The 9,014-nt window shown below is 45.7% G+C and overlaps 1 long non-coding RNA gene across 3 annotated transcripts; it reads left to right on the top strand.

Annotated features, from left to right (window-relative positions):
• Positions 1–674: 674 nt before the first annotated feature.
• On the top strand, positions 675–8,303 carry LOC142600291 (uncharacterized). Of its 3 annotated transcripts, none has more exons than XR_012833677.1 (4): positions 675–2,055; positions 2,201–6,795; positions 7,467–7,586; positions 7,875–8,303. It is a non-coding gene; the product is annotated as an uncharacterized LOC142600291 (long non-coding RNA). The 3 variants fall into 3 exon arrangements; XR_012833678.1 differs by having other exon boundaries at positions 675–2,026; XR_012833676.1 differs by having other exon boundaries at positions 731–6,795.
• The last annotated feature ends 711 nt before the right edge of the window (positions 8,304–9,014 follow it).

Consider the following 9,014-nt stretch of genomic DNA (forward strand, 5'->3'; position numbering starts at 1 on the left):
AGAGTTCATATGTCTTGCCAGGTATCAAATAACCCATACTGGGGTGAGGAACACTATGTGTTGGAAACAGCTAACCTTTAAAGGGAGGCCGATGAGTCTGGGGAGTGTCTTCCTGGCTCTTAGCCATAACCAACTGAGATACAGGTTGAAGAAGTTGAGCTACTTGCCATTGCCATCATGGTGGCACGAAGCAGCAGCCTGGCCTAATGCCCAATCTGACAGGGATTTTCCACTGCTCAGGACCCTGTGGAGCTGTCACCGAAACCCGGGAATAAACCTCATAACACCAATGTTGTGTTAAAAGGCAGACATTCTTTATTGCAGCACTGGATGCACAGGGGATAGCTCCACCTAATGTGCATGCCAGGTGATCACCAACGCACAGGTTATGTAGGATCAAAACATACACATTCATCATTTTTCTCAGAAAAGGCAGTCCTATGATAATCACTTCTTAGAATCCATTTCCATATTCTCCTCCCCATCACGCATGCTCAGTGATTGGAGTCGGTGGCCCTCAAGGGGTCTCTGGTGGTTGTCAGTGGTCTTGCATCCTTGTCTGCTGGGTGACCCTCTTCTTGCAGGCATGTGCAGTACCCTTCCTGTGGGTGCACCTGTCCATAGCAACTTCATAAGATTAATATCTCTGAACCTATTGTTCAGTTTGATAGGGACTGTACAAGGAATGTAGCAGCATTGTACCTTGCCATGGTCAGTTAGCTTCATTACCTATTACCTTGGTTACAAACTAATTATCTCAACCTGATTCTATAGTTTCTGTTTCATGGCTCCTATCCCATGGTTACAGAGCAGGATCATGGCCTCTCAAAGACATCTATGACAGCAGAATCCCCTTCTAGCTCAATGGTTTGGGGTTATTTGGTGACTCCAAGCAATGTTGGCATGATCAGTTGAAGCCTACCTACCTTGGATCTTCCAAGGATGTTTTCAACTCAGCTTCTCTGATGAATTGCATCCTCTGTAGGCACTTAAGTCTGATGCCTAATACACGTGGTAGCCCAATCACAAAAGTCAAGATACCAGCACTTTTTCCCAGTATTTGACTAGTGAAGTGCAAAGTTGAAAGTTTAGTGGTTTTCCTTTGCAATTACTTCCTTTTTTTTTTTTTTTATTTTAAAGAAGAAAAAAAATGCAAAAAGGGAAGATCTGTTTTCAGGCAAAACCAGAAGTGGTATCTTCCCGTGCAACTTGTTGGGTTACTGTTGTGCTTTTCATAAAAGCCTGTTGTTCATATTGATTGGGAGGAGACCTCAAGGCAAACTTACAGGAACAAAGCTGGCTGCTCATGCTGATACTGGGATGGGCTTAGGGCTGCTCCAGTTGCATAATGATTCTTAAAAAACAAAACCCTTCTAGGGGCTGGACAGTTTGTCTCCCTGCCTTCAGGCTGAGGATGTTCTGCACTGTGTGATGGCACAAGGACAGCACTGATACTGTGGCTGTTTGATAAGATAAACCTCTGGGTGGTAGGAGGTAATGAGAAGTTCCTCTTGTCTTGCTTTGGCATCTGCTGCCCATGCCCAGCCTCTTCCCAGAAATGCTGAGCTTGGGAGGGGTCTCTGGAGGACTCCACTCCAATGTCCTGCTCAAAGGAGGGCCAATTTTGGGTTGCTCAAGGGCTTCTCCAGCCAAATTTCAAAATTTCCAGGGAGGGAGATTCTTCCACCACATATCAGGATCTCTGTTTTGGCAGTTAATCACTGCCCTGGCAAATTTTTCTTTCTTTTTTTATATCTGGTTGGAATTTCCCTTGTTGCCTCTTGTAACCAGCTGCTTGCCCTTTTCCTGTGCACCTCCAAGCCTCTCCATAGCCACCACCCACAAAATAGCCAAAGGCAACAACTAATCCCCCTTATTCTGCTCCCCTCCAGCCTGCTCTGTTGCGTGGGGTCATTCAACCCCACATTTGAGACTTCCTTGAACTTCGTGAGCTTCTCTGAACTTTCAGCTTCCACTGAACACCAGCCTGCTGAGCCTTGGAGGAACAGGGTAGGAGCTGAAGGAGGTAGAACCATCTCAACCTATAGCTTGGGGGTGTGTACGAGCAATACCTCTCCCTGCATAGGAAGTTTTTTGAGCAGCTGGAGCCTCTGGTGGAGCTCTATCCATGTCTGCTGCTTCTGCATCAGCATCCTGCAGAGATGGGAACATAAAGCCTGCACGTTGGCATCTTTTGCAGACACTAAAGCCCTTGGATCAAGCCACGCTCATTGGCAACCTTCCCACGCTGTGCTTTCTCCTGAGGATGAGTTGAGCTCTTGATAGGTGGGCCAACAGATTATTGATCCTCATTGATGGAAAAAAGGTATATCAGCATCCTGATTCCCAGAGTCGCTTTCCATAGCGGTTGGGGTTGGCAGTGCTGCTCCCCTGCCCATCAGGGCTGCGTAGGGAGGAGAAGAGGTCCTGGCAGGTGATCAGAGGAAGGGCAGCCATCAAAGCTACTTAGCTGCTCTTTCATCTGCTTAATGAGAGGGCCTTTGCTCACCCGTAGGTGTTTTGGAGAGATGGGCTTTTGGCTGATTCATCTTAATTGATGCAGAGAGGGAAGTGGGTGTGATGAAAACTCCTCAGCAAGGAGTGTTTGCTGTTGAACTGCTGCTTATGCTCTGCATCTGCTCCCTGGTTAGTGATCAGATTAAGGGGAAAACAAAACAGCTGTAGTCTAGCAGACATGTGAGAGGTGGGGAAACCCCTGTGGGGATGTGAGGAAGAGAAATGTGAAGGGTTTCCAGAGGGTTTTTCCTCCCCTTGAGACCTGATATGCAAAAATGAAAAAAAAAAAAAAAGGGAAAAATAGAACAGAAACTTTAAAAGTGAATGCTTTTGTCGATATGAGAGGAACAAGGTAGAACAACATTTAAGTTTAGACTGTCAGTCCTGTGCTTCAGACCCTCCGTCTCTGACCACAACGAAGGGACACATTTCCTTTTCACATGTGGTTTAGCAGGAGACAAGGTCACATCAGTGGTTTGGCATAAATAAAATGTGCTTAAGGAGCTCCCTGGGTTTACACAGTTGTACTCTGTGTCCATCAACAGTCAGCCAAGCTCAGACTGCTGTAAAATAAGCTCAAATTGGACAGACACTAGCCCTTGTCATGTATCTGTAAATGCAGTGCTGCTGATGCCAAGGAGAGTGTCTGCAAAGAAAAGCAGACAATTAACCTATGAGAAATTGGATCCCTGTGATAAAATGAAGGAGAGTCTAATGAGGGGCAGAAAGAGAGCTTCCAAGGCAAGGATAAAACTCTAGTGGATGGATGGCTGCTCGTCTTGGGTGTCCCACAGTGAATGAGTAGATGACACATAGACTGATTCTTCCTACAGCTTCTTTTTAGCCGTAGTAGTGATGTTTTTGGCTACCTGAGAACATGTGTTATTCAAAAGAAAATAAAGAATTGGGAAGAGCTCACATCAGGTAAGCTTGTCCTAAGCTCTGAGACTGGCTTCTCTAGACCTTAATCCTGAGCCACTGCAAGATGGAGCATGAGTAATTCCAATAAATTACTTAATTAATTTTCTTAATCCAAGTCTGGATTAAGCTGCAATTATGAGTGATTGGCTTGACTCAGAAATAAGCCTTTGAATAACTGCTTTTGCAGCTGCAGGAAGCCTCATAAATTCCTTTTGCTGCCATGAGCCCTAGAAGAGCGTGATGCGAGGTCTCTGCAAACTGAGGTAGCTTCTAGTGGTTCCCCTGTATTGCTGGAGGGATGGTGAGGCAGATAGCTGATGCCTCTAAAAAAAAACCAAAAAACCAAAAAACCCCAAAAAAGCCATGTTTCTAGTTTGGTGGATTGCATACAAACCACCCCTTCTCTTGTAAACAGGGCAGATTATTTATCTGCCAAGGTGGGTCAAGCAAGGAATTCTCTAATCCCTTCTCAGAGGTCACCTACACATGAATGAGCTCTTTGGTTTTGTTTTTTTAAATCTGCTCTGTGTAATTTCTTCCATCTATTTCTCAAGCTATAGCTGGACTCTCAACTCCTGAAGGCTTAGCTTGCTAAAGTGGAAGAGAATGGGGTGGCAATTAATGCAACCAGCTTTAATTAGGGCTCATGTTTCATTTTTGGTAGTCCCTCAGGCAGAAATTCAGTTCCTGACTTCCCATAGTTCATTCCTGCTGTTGCAAACCCCGCTTTTGTCAGGAAACAGGACCTGGAGGGGGTTAAATATCCACTATCCCCTCTCTTGTACATCCTTGGACACAGCACTGTCCCCATTTCTGGGGGATTCGTCACAAAAACAGGGACGGGATGACCTCAAGTGCCTGCAAAAGCAAATTCTGCTGGCTGCCTTTCCAGGAGTGGTGAGATTTTGAAGGCAATGAGTGGAGGTGACCTAATGAGTCTGGCCTCTTCCTAACAGAGGTACATGGCATGATCCCTTTTTTTTTTTTTTTTTTTTATTAGGCTTCTGTTCTCCCTTGGGAGCCTGTATTGGATGGCTACAGCCTCATGTCTCATCCAGCCTTCTGCTTCATCCCTATGTCTTTCATGGGGGTCACCAACTCCAGCTTTGTCCTGATGTAGTAGTGATGTCTGCCACGCGAGCACGCAATGGGTCTTGGTGATGCTGGCAAGGAGCCGAGCATCTTCTCAATTTGGCATGCGGTCTGTGTCGTAACAGGCTGTGGTTCAGTCAAGACTCCTTTTGTGATGTCCTCCTTTATTGCTGTTACTTATGTTTGATTTAGTTTCATTTTCCCTACAGCCAGTTGGGTTGACTTTGCGGCGTGGCACCCTTAGCAAGCAGCGTGACTGTTGTTGCACAATCCCTGGCTCCCTCACTGTGCAAATAGGTTTTTTGGTCTCTTCTCCCTCCCTCCCCCTTGTTTTTTTCTCTCCTTCCTCCTGTTTTATATTATCACCTTTGAAAGAGCTTCTACATGGGGCTATGCTGGGTTGTCCTCATAGTGCCTTTCTGTGTGCTGGAAAAGAAAAAATAAACAGGCATTATAATTCTATAAATAAAACAAAATAGCTCAGTCCATGTTTTTCCCTTTGAGAGTCTAAGACAAGATGGATTGTTATCCTTTAGCACTTTAATTTGGTATTGCCATCACTAGTAACAGGCTGTAAGCTTTCCACCGAATTTGCACGACCTCAGAATTGAGGCTTGTTAGGTTTGCTCTGACTGAGCTTGTCTTGACCTGCCTGAGGCTTTTTTTATTTTACCTTAGCTGAGTGGGAAGAGCAATTTTTCTAATTGACTAAGTGGCTATGGCTAATTTGTTTTATTTTTGTCTGTCTTTGCATAGTGCAGGTGTAGGTTTATATAGATAGTAGTAACGAGCAGCATAGAATGAGGTATTTATGGCTGACTCGAGGACATAGTGAAGAGAAATGCAGGCTTGGTACAACAGCAAAGGTCTTGAGAAGTGGAGATGTGGGATGTGGTGCAGAGGAGTGTAGGTATCGGTGATGAAATGGGTCCTGGGCCAGAACTGGAGATCCCTTGGCTATAAACCACTCAGCTGAAGAAATATAGACCTGGAGCTGGACCAGGCTGGGTTTAGGGGTAACAAACAGTACAAAAGTAGTACCCAACATATATAAAAGGCACTGCGTATAGTAAATTGAGATGTAACATGTAGGTGCACACTGATGAAAAAAGCATGTTTAAAAAAAAGTTACTAAGCATAATTGAAATTACTCTGAGTGAATGCTGGGAAGAGGAAGAAGGAACCATCAACATGAACATCTTATTTTTCCTGGTGTGGGGCTCCAGATACTGATGGCTCACCATAATGCCACCAGCATGAAACCCCCAAGAGCGTGAAGGGTGAGCATAACACCAAGAAAAGGGGTAGAAACCTCTAGGTGTGTGTAATAATTTTAATAATATCATTCTGGATAGGATTATTCTTTGTTTTCCTACAGTAGCTAGACCAACAATCATTCTTGGATGAGACACAAGATTTCAATTATACTAATGATATCTATACACACATGCATGGTGTGCTTTCTCTTTGCTGATAAGATCAGATTTTGAGGCTGTAGCAGCAGCATGGCATCTTTCTCCTGGTCTTTCTCGCGTTCTCTTGGGCTCCCCTGATCTTGTTTGCACCACACCAAGCTTAGAGCTGTAGTAACAGAGCTGGTAGAGCAGTGCTTGGGGCCAAGTCACAAGTGGGAAATGTGCATAGTTGCAGGGGGAACAAGCCTTCCCAGTACTAACTCAAGGCTCCAGGCTTGACCCTGAATGAAGATGGAGGGGAGGCAGCCACTGGGTTAACTGCAGCATTTGTCCTGGTCCTCAAAGAGTGTCTCCTCCAAGCTGGGCCTAGCATACGTATCCCCTTTTCTCTAGGACCAATGCACACCATACAAGTCCATCCCCCTTCTGGTGGCCTTGCTTCCTCCTAGGCTGGTCACCACCTATCTTTTATGTCCTGTCCTCTTTCAAAGAGGAACCACTGCTATCAGTAGCAACTGCTTTCCTTTTGTCTTATTTTGAGGTATTAGATAACGTGTGCTTGGGCAAAGGCAACGCACAGAACTTGGACAGCAGATGCAATCACTAGGGTACTGCAAGGCTCTGCAAGTAGGTGTCAGCCCCCTGGTCTGGGTTGCACACACCGTGTGACGCGTGGATTGACCTGTATCAGCTGAAGACCACCACCCTTTGCATCTGTTGCCCTCCCGACTAGAACTCCATGCAGGTTTGGGAACTGCTTCCCCTGAAGACCGTGCGGGCAGAGAAGAGCAAATGGAGATGAGGGCTCTCCTGATGGTGTTTGTGGCTGTTGTCCTCTGTGTGGACGTTGGTGAGTTGTTCAGGATGATTGCATGGCTTGGGCTGGGATGGACAGAGCTGGCATTTTTTTGGGGAGAAGCCACATCCGTAACTTCTATGTCCAGTGGTCTTTAAGAAGTCAGTAGATAGTGATGGATAAAGAGCTGGTCTGCATGATCAGCTTTGCCTCTCCTTCATGCTGTCACAGGACTTGTGCTGCAGATACCCTACAGCACTTGAGCTGCCCTCAGAGCAAGCCAAAATCTGTCACCCTCCCCTACTCTCATCATGTGCTGCCAGAGAGAGTCCTTTGGGTTTTTTCTGCAAACCTGATCACATCTTGAGATCTGCAGCTAGCGCTACACTTCTTGGATGGGTGTGCAATTAAGCTTTGAGCTAAATATTGAGTGCAACCTTCACTGCTCTTCTGGCTCTGTGACCATTCACTAAATGCTGTAATGGGGTATTTGAATGTCAACTAGAAAAACCTCTGCTGCCCAGTCCTCTGGAAGGAGGGTTTTTCTACTGGGAAGTGTGTCTTTGGCAATTTGTGATATAGTAAAAAGGGTAGAACTGGCTTAGCCAAATCCTCTATGTCTTATTCTATGTTCTGTGGCCTGCGTAAGGATGGGAACGGGTCCAGCTGGGAAGGGATTTCTTGCTTTGACCTCATGCAAATCATTTATGTTCCCCTCCCTGTAGTCAATTTGCTGATGTGCTACACCTGCACCAACCAGACCAGCAACGATCAGTGCCTGAAATCTTCCTTATGTACCAAAAATGAGACAGCCTGCATGACTATAGTTGAGAAGATAAGTGCCAGTGAGTCCTACTGCTATGAAGTGCCTGGGATATGACCTCCCAACGCACCTGTGTGTCCCAGCCCTGCTCTCAGTGGGTCTGTGTCCTTTCCCCCTTTCTGGGAGCTTTGGGAAAACTTGAATAGTGCTGGGTTACAGCCCAATTATTTCTGCGCTTGAATAGCGAGGCAGAGGGTAGTTAAATGAACACATATAGACCTGGGTGATCTCGCACACTGTACACAGTAAAGTCAGGATTTGCCCTTGGAAGAAAGATTCATGGATTGGTTTTGTTTGACTTTTTATCCAGGCACTCACGAACAGAAGTTGATCAGCAAAACCTGCATTTCAAGCTGTGATGTGTTTTGAAACGCTTACAACTGCTGCAATCAGGACAACTGCAATCACAATGAGGCACATGGGATGAGACCTCCCGTAGTGGTCTGGGAACTGCAGTTGTGGTCGGTGTTACCAGGACCCTTCTCTGGACCGGACTGTGATGAGGTCCCCATTGAATAACCCCTTCAAGCTTCTTAACCCATCCTCGTCCCCCACCACCTGCAGTCATTTTGCTCATCTGTCCCCAGAATGTCTTCTGAACATTTGATGTTCAGGCCCAGAAATGCCAGTCTGAAGCTAGCTTGAGCTTGATGGAGAAGAGATCCCTCAGTTGTTATTTTATAGCTTCTCATGCAACAGAGCTCTGTGGCCACCATTAAAAAAAATAAAAAAAATCCAAGATGTTTATTATTTATTCTCTTTTTTTTGTTGAGTGCTGACTCACAGCAAGGCTGGGGTTTTGCAAGCAGCATGGTCAGGTTGTTCATGCAATTACAGACTGCTAAATAAATGGAGGTGAGTAGGAGGAGGATACAATTCCGATCAGCACAGCCCCAGATGGGAGTGTGTCTCTTATTGTTTCAGCCAGGCAGAAATTTCTGAAGGTTTATAGAGAAAGGTCTGGAAAAATAATGAATTTGCATCTCCAATAGTATTGTTCTAGTATGCTGTCAACACTCTGGTCCTGAGAAGGTCTGGAACAGTGTGGGGAAGGTATATTAGCAAATGATATGCCCTGTGTCACTTCCTAGCCCTGGGGTCAGCTGGTGTCCATTTGTATAGCTGAGCTCTCTTCCTCCAAAATAAGGTGGCTGAATCCAAAATACCAATTGGAAAGTAGATCTGGAATTGTCAGGGACGGTCCTAGTTGGTCAGGCCAAAATCATACTGAGGAGCATGCTAGCAATTAAACAGCGTGGACAACTGTGGGACAGCCCTTGAAACTGTGCATGGGATCTCCATATATTATTGATATAGAGGTAGCTGCTTCCATGACAGCTCTTCTACAGTGTGGTTCCAGCCTCAGGGCAGCTGGAAGGGTGGTGACCGCCTCTGGAGCTTGTGACACCTGGACATCACTGCCAGATACCCTTATTAATGCCCCCAAGTA

This window comes from Balearica regulorum, chromosome 2 (assembly GCF_011004875.1).
Source record: "Balearica regulorum gibbericeps isolate bBalReg1 chromosome 2, bBalReg1.pri, whole genome shotgun sequence".
NCBI classification, from domain to species: Eukaryota; Metazoa; Chordata; class Aves; order Gruiformes; family Gruidae; genus Balearica; species Balearica regulorum.